Raw genomic sequence first — 12,130 nt, 5'->3', positions numbered from 1 at the left:
AAAGAAAGTCAATATTACCTGTCAATGCATATAGAGGTGCAACAATATGAGAAAAATGTTCTATAAATCTTCTATAGTAACTAGAAAATCCAAGAAAATTGCATACCTCTGTTTGAGTGGTAGGAGTGGGAATTAGCAAAATTATTTGAATTTTGGCTGGGTCTACCTGTATACCAGCTGCTGAAAGATAATGGTCTAGAATAAGTCCTTCAGTCATCATCATATAGCATTTTTCATGGCTCAAACAGAGCCTAGTGGCAATGCAGCGCTGCAGGACTTTTTCTAGTGTATCCAATGCTGGGTCAAAATCGTCTTCATATGGTGTAAAATCATCCATGTATACTTCGGGCTCTTCATTTATTAAATCTGAAAAGATGCTAAGGATAGCCCTTTGAAATGTGGCAGGAGCATTGCATAAGCCGAAAGGTAGAACTCTGTAGGCAAATGTTACCCAAGGACAAGTAAAACTGGTTTTGTCTTGGTCTTCAAGGGCAATCTGAATCCAATTGTATCCGCTGAAGCCATCTAAGAAAGAAAAGAATTTCTTTCCTGCCAAAGTGTCTAATACTTGGTCAATGAATGGAAGGGGAAAGTGGTCTTTTTTTGTTGCTTTATTTAGTTCTCTATAATCTACACAAATCCTCCACTTTCCATTCTTCTTTGGTACCACAACAAGTGGAGAGACCCATTTACTATCGAAGATAGGGTAGATGAAGTTCACATCTAAAAGTTTTTGAAGTTTAGCTTTTACAATGTCTTTTAGATGAGGGTTAAATCTCCTTTGTGGTTGGTGAATAGATCTCACATCTTTTTCTATGTAAATGTGGTGTGTACATAACTGGGGATCAATTTCTTTCATATCAGGATAGTCCCATGCAAATGCTTCTTTGTATTTCCTCAGTAGTTGGATGAGCTTCTCTTCTTGTTCAGAAGTCAGGTTGGCATTAATGTTTAAAGTCTTTCCTGGCTCAATTTCTACAATTTTTCTATTTGAGACAGAGGTAGTAGGTATTGTTTGATCATGTGTATCTTTAAGAGGATCTTCTTCTAATTCCTTATCAAATGTTGCTTCTATCATATGACATTGTATGCGGGATCTGGGTTCAGCTTAGCTAATAAAATTGTTAATGGCATCATCTTCTATTTGGTCTTTGAAGTCAAGGGCCTCTTCTATGGTTAATGGAGATCTAATATTTTCGGTGAGGTATGATATAGGATGCTTGTTAGTTTTTATTATTGTGACACTTGGCTGCGCCGAGGGATATAAAGCTAGATTCTTGATATTTTCCCCCATAGTTATGGTCATACTGCCTTGTCGGCAGCCAATATAGGCATCGACAGTTGCAAGCCAAGGTCTGCCTAAAATCAATGGATGTCCATCAAGTTAGTTTTTGGGATTTATTATCAGAAAATCAGTTGAATACTCCCAGGAGTCAACGGATTCCATGACATCATGTAGTGTGCCTTCTGGCCTAACCACAGATCGATCAGCCAATTATAGTAAAGTGGAGGTCGGTTTTACTGATGTAATGCCCAGTTTTTGGCAAGTGGTGGTTGTTAAGATATTAATTGCAGCTTCTAGATCAACTAAGGCATTTGAGAAGGTTTGTCCATTGATTTGTATGGTTACTATTGGATTTCCTGGTCTTCGTATTTAGCGGATGTTTCTTTCCTTGATAATAAGTCGGATAGAGTGTCAACTACTTGGACTTTTGGGTTATTTGTTATTTTCCTCCTTGGTTTCTTTATACATAGCTCTTTGATAGTCTTTGCATATATCGGGATGTCTTGAATGGCTTGGAGGAGTGGAATTTTTATGTACAGGTTTCGTAGTTCTCCCAGAATGTCAAAATCAGGATATTGTGTAGGTGGAGGTATAATTAATCATTATGGGAATGGGGAAGAGGATTTGGTTGCTGGATCATGAATTTGTTGTCTGGTCACATCCTCTTCTTGTAGCGGTTGTTCCATAGGTAATGGATTTTCAATTTGAGCTGTTTTATCTCCCTCTGTTTCAATGATACGCCCAAATCTTAATTGAAGGTCATTACACTCCCTTAGATCGGTTCCTATCTCTGGTGTTTCAATTATTTGAATGGATTGGACCGGTCTATTATTCGGATTGGGGTTGGGTTGGGTTGGAAGTTGCGGTCTTAAGTTAGACTAGGGGTTTTGTTGTAATGCTAGTAGTGTAGGTTGAGGGAGCGGGATGGTTCCTACTAGCTGATTCATCGGTCTTTGCCAGTTTGTCTGCCAAGCTTGACTCTGTGAAGTAGGAGGGGTCCATTGTGCTGGATATACATTGTTTTACCAATATGGTGGGCTATAGGGAAAATTTGGCCAATTGGGTTGGCTAGCTTGATTCGGCCATGGAGATGATGAAGGAAATGATTGCTGTGACCAATTCGGGAAGGGAGGTTGATTTTGCCACATTGTATTATATTGTTGAGCATGATATTGTGGAGGCTGAAAAGAAGATGTTGGGTCTGAAAACATACCTGATTGTCGCAGCTGCCATTGACGGCGCTGATTGAGTAGATGCACTGATTCTGGCTCTTCTTTTGCTTCCTTGTATACTGCTTTCAATCCAGGAAGTGAGGGACAAATCTCTATAGAGTGGTCTTTTGTACAAATGGCACAAACTTGGACTGCATCTAATGGACACTTCTTATGGCTGTGTTTCTTTCTGCATCTGGGACAAAAGATTGCCAAATTATGGTCTACCTTTGCTTGCTTTTGTTTGGCCTACATATTATCAAGTTGTGTTGTCAGTGTCCCCAATATGTCAGTTTTAAAATTTTCTAATAAATTTCCAATTTCTGCACCAATTACTCCTTCTGCCAAAATTCTGTTTTCTCTTGCAAACCGATCATGTTCTGCTGGTTTTAGTCTTGTGCTGCCTCTTGAGCTCCTGATACATAGATTAATAATGTCAACAAAATTTTCCTGATAAATATCTCCTTTTCCCATAATATTTAGTGTTTCAATCCATTGTTTCTTCATTCCCCTAATTAATGTTGTTTTTTATACATTATCAGGTAAGGGTAATGATGCATAAGGAGATCTTTTAAGATTATACTGGAAACGTTGAACATACTCTTCTAATGTCTCATTTGGTCTAGCTACCATCTGAAATATTTCATCTTTTAACTCTCTAGACCTGCAATAATCCTGATATTTTTTTAGAAAAGACTCTTTCATTTGGTCCCAGTTATTTATAACACCACCACCTAATCCCATAAACCATCTTAAAGCAAACCCTTCTAATGTAGAGGGAAATAATTTCAATTTCTGGGGATCGGTGGTATAATCATATCCTCTACATAGCACATCAAATTCAAATAAGAATGCATCTGGATCTTCCGATGTAAGGCCATGGAATGTAGAGATATGATGGAGAGGAATTGCTTTCATAGGTGCATTGGTTGCAGTATCCACAATGGGGTATTGCAGTGTAGAGGTTTGGGTGGTTCTGGGCCATTTGGTCAAATATATGCCAATAGCCTTCTGGGATATCTAGGAGGGTATTCCTAGGTTGTCGAGAGGGAATGGCTCTAACGGGAATGGCCTTAACAACACTTCCTTTATCTGGGATGATGAGAGTGCCTAATGTCTGGAAGGCTTTAGGTTCTCAAGTTTCTTCAACTTTGCTATAAATGATTTTTGCAGCACTTCCCTTATCTAGGTTGCTTAATGGCTGAATCACCCCAGGAGGAGATCTTAGTTCTTCAGTCTCTCCTGTTTCTCCTCTTCCTTCATAGAGGTTGCTAAGGTTCCCTTCTTGCAATGATTTTGGGCTAGAATTTTCAATTTTTTGAAAATCTTGCTCTTCAGTTTGACTATGCACCTCAGCAAAGGCTACAGATGGTGATCCTGTGGCCTAAAGGGAACTAGTAGACTGTCTAGAAGTAACTTTTCTAGGTCCTACTGAAGGCTGAGATTCTACTTTCTTAAGGATTTCGTCTATAAAGGTCAATCAGCCAAGGGTCACCAGCCCCTTAGCTTTATCGGGCTTGGGTAGAGGTTTGGAATTATTTTCAAGCTTTTTCTACTTAGTCATGCACACAAATCAACTGCTAAGTTCTACCTGAACAAAATAGCAACAAATTTGTAGGAAAGTGGGCAGGAGAGTAGGGCTATTACATACTCCACACACAGGTTCTTACCTTCCATTTTTAAAACCCAATTCTTTCCTAACAGGTTCTTACACTACTCTGGAAAATAAACAAATGGCTAAACTCTTCCCTGGCAATGGCACCAAAATGTCAAGCCATAAAAAGGGTCTTTTTGTTGGCATTTTGGCATAGGTGTGGCGCTATGGTACAGGTGTTGTCCTTGATGGAAACTCTCTTTGATGACAGATCTCAGTCCAGGCTACAAGAATGAAGAGAAATTTCATATACGCAGGTTCATTAAGCCCAAGTTGCGTATACACGCTGGTACGCTATATACTAAGTCGCGGATACGCAGGATTGCTATATATGAAGTCACGTATACACGCAGTTTCATGAACAGAAAAGAGCGTACATGTCGAGAAGCTTCCCTTTGGTCCGTGGTAGTTAGTCCTCGGTACTTGAGCCTATGTTTTTGGACCAAGGTATCTCGACAGTCGTGTTGATCCCGAGTTTTGAAGTTGATGGTATTGTATTACTATGGTTTTGGCCCGTGGTATTGAGGAGGGCCTAATGCTATATAAGGAGAAGAAGATCATTAGGCTTGTGCATTGAAAAAGTCTTGAATATCTAATGAAGAAAGAGATCTAGTATGCAGGTTCTGGGTTGATGATACATTGCTTGATCTGAGCTAAGGAGAGATCACATCGGTTGATGGAAGGATAGATCGGGATCAAATTGTTTGAAATGAACTATCGGTATATGGTTGATTACGCATATTTTAGATCTGCATACTGACGCAATGTTATGTTCTGAGTATGATTGATGACTGGTACAGCTGCAAGTTATGAGAAATTAATTTTAGATCTGTACGCAGGTTGGCTTCGGTAAAAGCGCGTGTATACGCGGGTTTGTTTCATTGAAGTAGCGTATATCTTTTGAAGCTTAATTTTTGGGTTGCAGTTGGGTCTGTCTGTTATTGCAGGGTTCTGTAGTCTGCTCTGTGTTTTGGTGACTGGATGTTGACAGGGTTTTAGTGGTTCAGTGATTCAAAGTTTGATGATGCTAGTATTGGTTGTTTTGTGCTTCTATGATTTGCTATGAAAAGTGAATGAATCGTGGTCTTCAGATTGAAATATTGTGCTTCAGGAGTATCCAGTCTGAAAATTGATGAAAAGTGGTACCTGAAGGAAAGAAGATTGTAGGCCAGCACCTACGTACTAGTATCTTAGCTAGTACAAGAGCAAAGGGGGTTGGAGCTCCCTTCCAGGAGAGTTTGGAAAACGAGAGAAGGTTGCAGCCTTCTGCAGGATGTAGCCTGCGTACTGGTATAAGGCTGCACCAGTACAAAAGATTGTAAACTAAAGTTTCTTATTAAAGACAGATAGAGACGACTTGCAGCAGGTGGTTTTCACCCACATTGGGTTTCCACCTTATATCATGGTGTTCATGTGTGTGGCTTTTGTGTGTTGATATGTTCTGTTATACTGCATCTGTTTATCTTTAATATGGTTAATAATGTCCTGATGCATTTACTGAAGATAAACTAACTGAATCATAAGATTTTTGGTTATACGCTGGTTGCTTTAGACACAGTAGCGTGTACACGCTGGTTCACTTAACTGAAGTAGCGTATATGTTTCTGAGTATTGAAAAAGTATTATTGATCTGATAATACTGATTCACCCCCCCTCTCAGTATTATTTCCAACACTTTTTCACCTCTATTTACGCCACATTAACTTATCAATCCAGGAATGATTTGTTATCTCAAAGAGTGTACTCAGTTTGAGGCAGTCATTTTTTAGAGTAATGCTAGTAGTATAGTGCTCAAAATACAAGAGTAAACAAATGCATAAAACAAGATCTACTTACAACAAAGCACTTTAAGACTTAAATCATGCATTCAGAAAACTAAGTGAATTATCAGTCAAGGGTACAGTAACAGTAACTCATACCTCTGTAAATTGATGTAACTAAAGATAATCAAGGAACAGATCATCAATCTGGGAACTAGACAACAAATATCAACGCTCACTACAGTCTCATATCGTTCAAAGCAATAACAACGCAAATAACAGGAAATGGAACAACAACTATAAATGGAACAGCAAATAGGAAATGGAACAACAACTAGATATTATAAATAGTGAAACCTTAGTCTAAGGAAATAAAGGCAGCAATCGTATCCTATAGAAATTAGATAGCAATCCTTACTCTAAGAATAAATCGGACAACAAATGGAAATAGAACAACAACTGATTAGCAATGAAATATAGAACAGCACTTAGAACCAAATATGAATGTACAGTAAACCAAAATAAATAACACACACAACACGCCTTGATATTGAGAGAAACAGTAATCTGATTTCGATACCACAAATATTAATCTCAGTTACAAAGAATAATGATTGCAGTTCGTAATGGAACAGTAATGTCGGTTGAAGAGCAATCGCAATTAAGTGTAAACCATAGATGAATACAGTGACACTAACTTATGAATGTTACAGCTCGGTTACTCTATAATTGAATAGCAATAGCATTCTATAAGGAACAGTAAGGTTATATCAATGATTAAAGGAACAACTATGCATTACAAATTAAAATGAACAATACGACATTCGTATCATAGAGAACGATATTGTAAATATAACAGAACCGTGATGTAAAATAACAAAACACATCAGATTACCGAACAAAGTTGATAATGAAAACCATGCACGAATCAAAGATAATGGTACAGGAGCAAGTGTTCCACCAGGGTCGAGCCCTTAGCCTCCAGGGACACACCGCTTGAGATTATTCTAGGATCAAAGATGGAACAACAACCAAATTTATATTAAAGCATCAAAGCAGAGTTACAGTGGATAGCGGTGTCTACCATTACATTGGATGATCAATTCTAATGTCCTCATAAGAATAACTGTGGATCTTCTTCTGTAGAGGCAGGTGCTACCAGAAATAGTAACAGCCAACTGGAGTGTCTGAGGAAAAATATTGAAACACAAGTTTCAAATAAACTAGGAGACTTTGACCCTGTTAAACGAGATCGCTTGGCCCAGAATGGTTTCGTTTCCGGAGTCAAAGATAGTTGACTCGTTAGTCTCTGCGAACGACAACAGTTAACTTTGATTTTCTTCTATGATTACGGATTACTTGATCAACTCAAAATAAAAAGGGGAAAATGTTATTCCAAATTAAATTAATTTTATGACGCTTTGACACAACTTGCTTTTTTAATTTTTAAGAGTCGAGAAAAAGCTAAAGATGACTCTAGTCACCTTCGATTTTTAATCAGCCTGAAGTGACAAGTGCTCAGATGGACCTTTTCTTTTAAGGATTCTGAAAAGGAATGAAAGTGGCTACTCTGGAAATCTAGACAGAGGGATTACCAAACCAATCGCAAAATTGTAGAATACTTTTTAAGGTATAGCAGTCAATCTTCCCAAATGCTGTGTTCAGTGCATTGCGATCGATAGGGTGGCAGACATGGCTTCCTAAGGACAAAGGATATCAGCCTATTGTGGTCTCCCAATATATATTCGATGGTACGTGGGAGCACAAGTCCATACTGGCACTTGTCATATCAAAGAGGAGGAATCACCCAACCTACGCTGAAAATGATAGTTACCAGGCTTTACGATGTCGGAATACATCTCTAGCCTAGACTTCTAGAAGTTGTGCGTTAGGTTCCCAAGCGTTTTTATGTTCATTGAGGTTTTTTTATAGTTGATCTTTCTTAAGAAGTTTTCTTTTAAGGTTCATCACGTGATGTAGATATACAATTCCTAAATATGCAAGCTAAGATGATAAACAATTGTTTACTTTCTTTTAGCAATGAAAATCCTAGCTACTAAGGAAAGAGAAATAAAAATCTTTCAACATAGAGCAGAGAGCACACACTAGATGCACTTTTCCTAAATCAATTTATGCATGCAGTCTAAACGCAAATGCACATGCATGTATTTGATTTTCAGTTTCCTTAATGTGAGAATGACAAAAAGAAAACTAAGTACAGATCTGAACTATTTTCTTTCAAAGCAATAGTACTAACAATTTTCTCTTTTCAAAACGAAAGGAAGACTAAGACGACAGTTTGCGATTTCGAATTGAAAACTGTTTTCGACACTTGAAATACTGATAATTCAAATCAAATACAATGGAAAAAGTACAATCGACTATCTGAAAGAGGAAGACTTTACGACACTCTTTTTCTTGACTGAAAATGACAGTTGTGACACTTTTGAATCAAAAGACAACAGTTCGATTAAGCAACTGTTTGCAAAGGAGGACTGTCAATGATGAAAAATACATAAAAAACATTCACAATTCCTTATCAATGGAGGATAAATAATGCAAAGGAAGAAGGTTTCAACAATGATATACTGATCATAGACAACAAAACTACTGAATAAAACTGAAGACAATGAAGAAAAAACCAAAATATGGAGGTAGAAACAGTCTCACTCAATCATTGCACTTGTAACACAGGGAAATAGGGATGCATCTCACCTGCAACACATGGGAGGTGCGATGCATCCAGGTTGCCAATAAGAGACAGTGTGATGGTCCAAGGATGAGACTAAGCTTGGTTTTCACTCACAGTTTGCAGCTAAGTTCAGGGATTTAGGCTAAGCTAATGATAGACAGTAAACACAAAGTATAGGGGCTGATCTAATGAGGTTATTTGAGCTACCACCAGGACACTTAGGATTTTTGCAAGTCAGATGTTTAGTTCATAAACTAACCCAGAGATTTACTGAAGCAACGTTGATCTACTTTGCAGTTGCATAGCAAAAGCAGTTCGAAGGCTAGCTGGCTTAACTTCAGGCTCCATCTGTAGTTTATAAAGCAAACAATAGTAACAAAACAAACAAACTATTCGCTCCCCAGTGGAGTCTTCATTTTGTTATTGGGAAAACTAGTGTCCATTCGGAGCTGCTAGTCCCACTAAGACGGGTAGCTATCTTAGAAACAAACAAATCAAAGTTACTTGTGTTTTCCTTTGTGAGAGATAGATGAGAGAGAAAAAAAGAGTACCAACATCAGTCTTTTGCTAGTCTCCTTGCTTGTTTCCTCTCTCCCTTGATAGAGCTTTCGCCACTCCTTTCTCACTTGTCCCGCTTCAAAGAACACCTGTAGAGTCAAGGCAACAAAATACCATCAAAGCATAGAGATCTATAACCATAAACAATATGGGATCAAATGTACATTAACCATACAAATGCATATAAAAATACAAGATTTAGAGATATACAAGTATATGGAGGAAAACTCAAATAGCTTTATTGATAGAAGTAGTGGAAGAGAGGATTGCAACCAAGCTATCTGATCCAGTGCCATCCTCCCAGCATGAAATCCCTCTTCACCTTAGGAAAATCTAGATCACCCAACAATACAATGTCTCAAAGAGAAATGAACAACACTTCCTTACAAATTACAAAATTCCAGCCTTTGGATCTCTAGGATGAGGGATCCATATATAGATGTTTGCAGGAGAGTGAGTCAGCTTCTGGGATTTTGATTAGTGTCATTTCATTGATAGTTCTTGGTTCCACTTGGAGATTTCATGATCTCTTACTCATCCATGGGTTAATTCAGAGAGGCAAGTGTCATATGAGCAATTTCTAAAAGATTCTTTGAGTTTCCACCTAGCAAACTGCTTTTTCCATTTGTCTGCTCTTGCTCATCGCACCCTACAGAAGGGATTTTCAGTATGCATCACAAGCTTTGTGTGTAGTAGGTGAGATGCATCACACCCTCAGCATGGAGCAGTCTGTATGGTCCAGTTTTGACCAGTTCTGAGCAGTTTTTCAGGGAGAACTTCTGGGAAATGATGTAATTGGTTGACCTTGATCCTTTAGGGTATGAAACAAAACTTTTAGGGGTTTGAGAGCCCTTGATTTAATGACATATGTGATTGGGATTGTAGTGCCCAAATATGTCTATAACAACGAGATAGCCCAGAAACTTTGAATTGTAGCTCTTCCTTCTTCCCCTTGAACTTCACACATTTTTTGCACTTCCTTGATCTGTATCGAACTTGTTGAGTTGATGTCCAAATATATTGAACTAATCTTGTATATATAACCTCTTTTGTCGGTCAAATTGTCCTCTTGTAGGCAGACTTCGTTAGGTTAGGGCCGACTTGGTGTGGAGGTGACAAAATACATTTTTGACTTAGTAATAATTATTTTTACATGATACAAAAGCCCAAGAAGAGTCACATTAAATGGAAAATGACTCTAATGACTCAGTATAAAACCTAGAATTCCACAATGGGGAATTTTACCTATAAAATAATGACCCAAGCGTGAAGCCCATGTTTTAATAAGTCATTGTAATAATAATAATAATTTCTTTTTCATTCTTTGACTCAAATATAAATATGAAGACCGAACCTAGTTACATTTTTAAACCGCTGCCCACTCCATGGTAGCTCTTACCTTTTATGGATCTACTACTATGCCTTCCTTGGAAACAACATGTCCCAAGTAATGCACCTATATCTTAAAGAAATTACACTTGATAAGCTTGGAATAAAACTGATGCTCTCTTAGAAATATCAAAATTGTTGCTAAATGATCAACATGTTGTTCCTCATTCTTAAAAATATATCAAGATGTCATCAATGAATACAATAACAAACTTGTCCAGATAATGACATAACACACTATTCATTAAGCACATAAAAGTAGCTGGAGAATTAGTCAAACCGAATGGAACTACAACAAACTCATAGTGCCCATACATGGTCCTAAAGGAAATCTTGTAGATGTCCTTTTCTTTGATGTGTACCTGATGGTATCTTGATCTCAAGTCAATATTTGAGAACACTACTTCTCCATTCAACTGATCAAACAAATTATCAATCCTTGGAAACATATATCTGTTCTTGATCTTCACCTTGCTCATCTACCTATAATCAATGAGAGTACCATCCTTCCTCTTTACGAACAATACTGGTGCACCCCAAGGTGATACACTTGGTCTAATGTATCCCTTGTCAAGAATTTCCTTCAATTGTAACTTCACCTCTATTAACTTTGGTGTGCTCATCTTGTATGGTGCACTTGATGTTGGTGCTTCCCCTAGTACCAACTCAATGGAAAATTCAACTTCCCTGTGAGGAGGAAACTCTAAAATCTCTGTTGGAATTACATCCTAAAACTTCTGCAAAATCGTATACCTCCTCAATACATCTGCGTCCTTAACTTCCTTACCTTTGTCACTAGAAATATGCACTGCAAATAACACACACCCTTTTCTATGACTGCACTTGTCTTGCATAGTTGTCACCATTCTAATTGATGTTTCCTTCTTCTTACCCTACAAGATTCTTTGTTCTCCATTTTCATCCAAACATTCAATGGAATTTTCATAACAATCCACTTTGGTCCTATGAAGATACAACTAGTCCATACCCAAAAGAATACTATATGATCCTAATAGAAATACATTCAAATCTATTGAGGTAGGCATACCATTCAACTCAAATGCACAAGCTCTTTCCCAGTGATGAACTCTCTTCTTAGTAGCTGTAACCAACTGAACCAACCAAGACTTTGCATGCACTTATTTTCTCAAGCCACACTTAGACATCAAGACATCAAGTTGTTCGTAGACAAGGACATCAAGATATGATGACAACAACATCATAGCAATCATCACCATGAACAACAGTTGAAGGCAACGCACTGGATGTAATGAATGCAAGAGGAAGGTTGTTAACAACACATAGGTGGAACAAAGTTGCAAGCATAAGCAGATCCACTTGTGATCAAAGCAACTTTGGAAGACTCAAGCTATGAGGTGACAATGCGACATGAAGATTGTATGAAGACAAAGAACAGAACAGAGAAAGAGTTGCATGTGCTGAAGCAACAACCCAAGGAAGAACAAGAGTTGCATAGATGAGAGAATAAGTTGCAGCAGGAACATATACATCAGTGAGTGGAACATGAACTCACAGATGAAATTGCACCAGTACAAGTTATAGATCCATCCCAGTAGCTGT

The sequence above is a fragment of the Pinus tabuliformis genome, chromosome 6, assembly GCF_031772625.1.
Source record: "Pinus tabuliformis cultivar Carrire ecotype Pingquan chromosome 6, CPIR1, whole genome shotgun sequence".
Taxonomy (NCBI): domain Eukaryota; kingdom Viridiplantae; phylum Streptophyta; class Pinopsida; order Pinales; family Pinaceae; genus Pinus; species Pinus tabuliformis.
The sequence above is the reverse complement of the archived record's forward strand: the minus strand, read 5'-3'. Positions refer to the sequence as shown.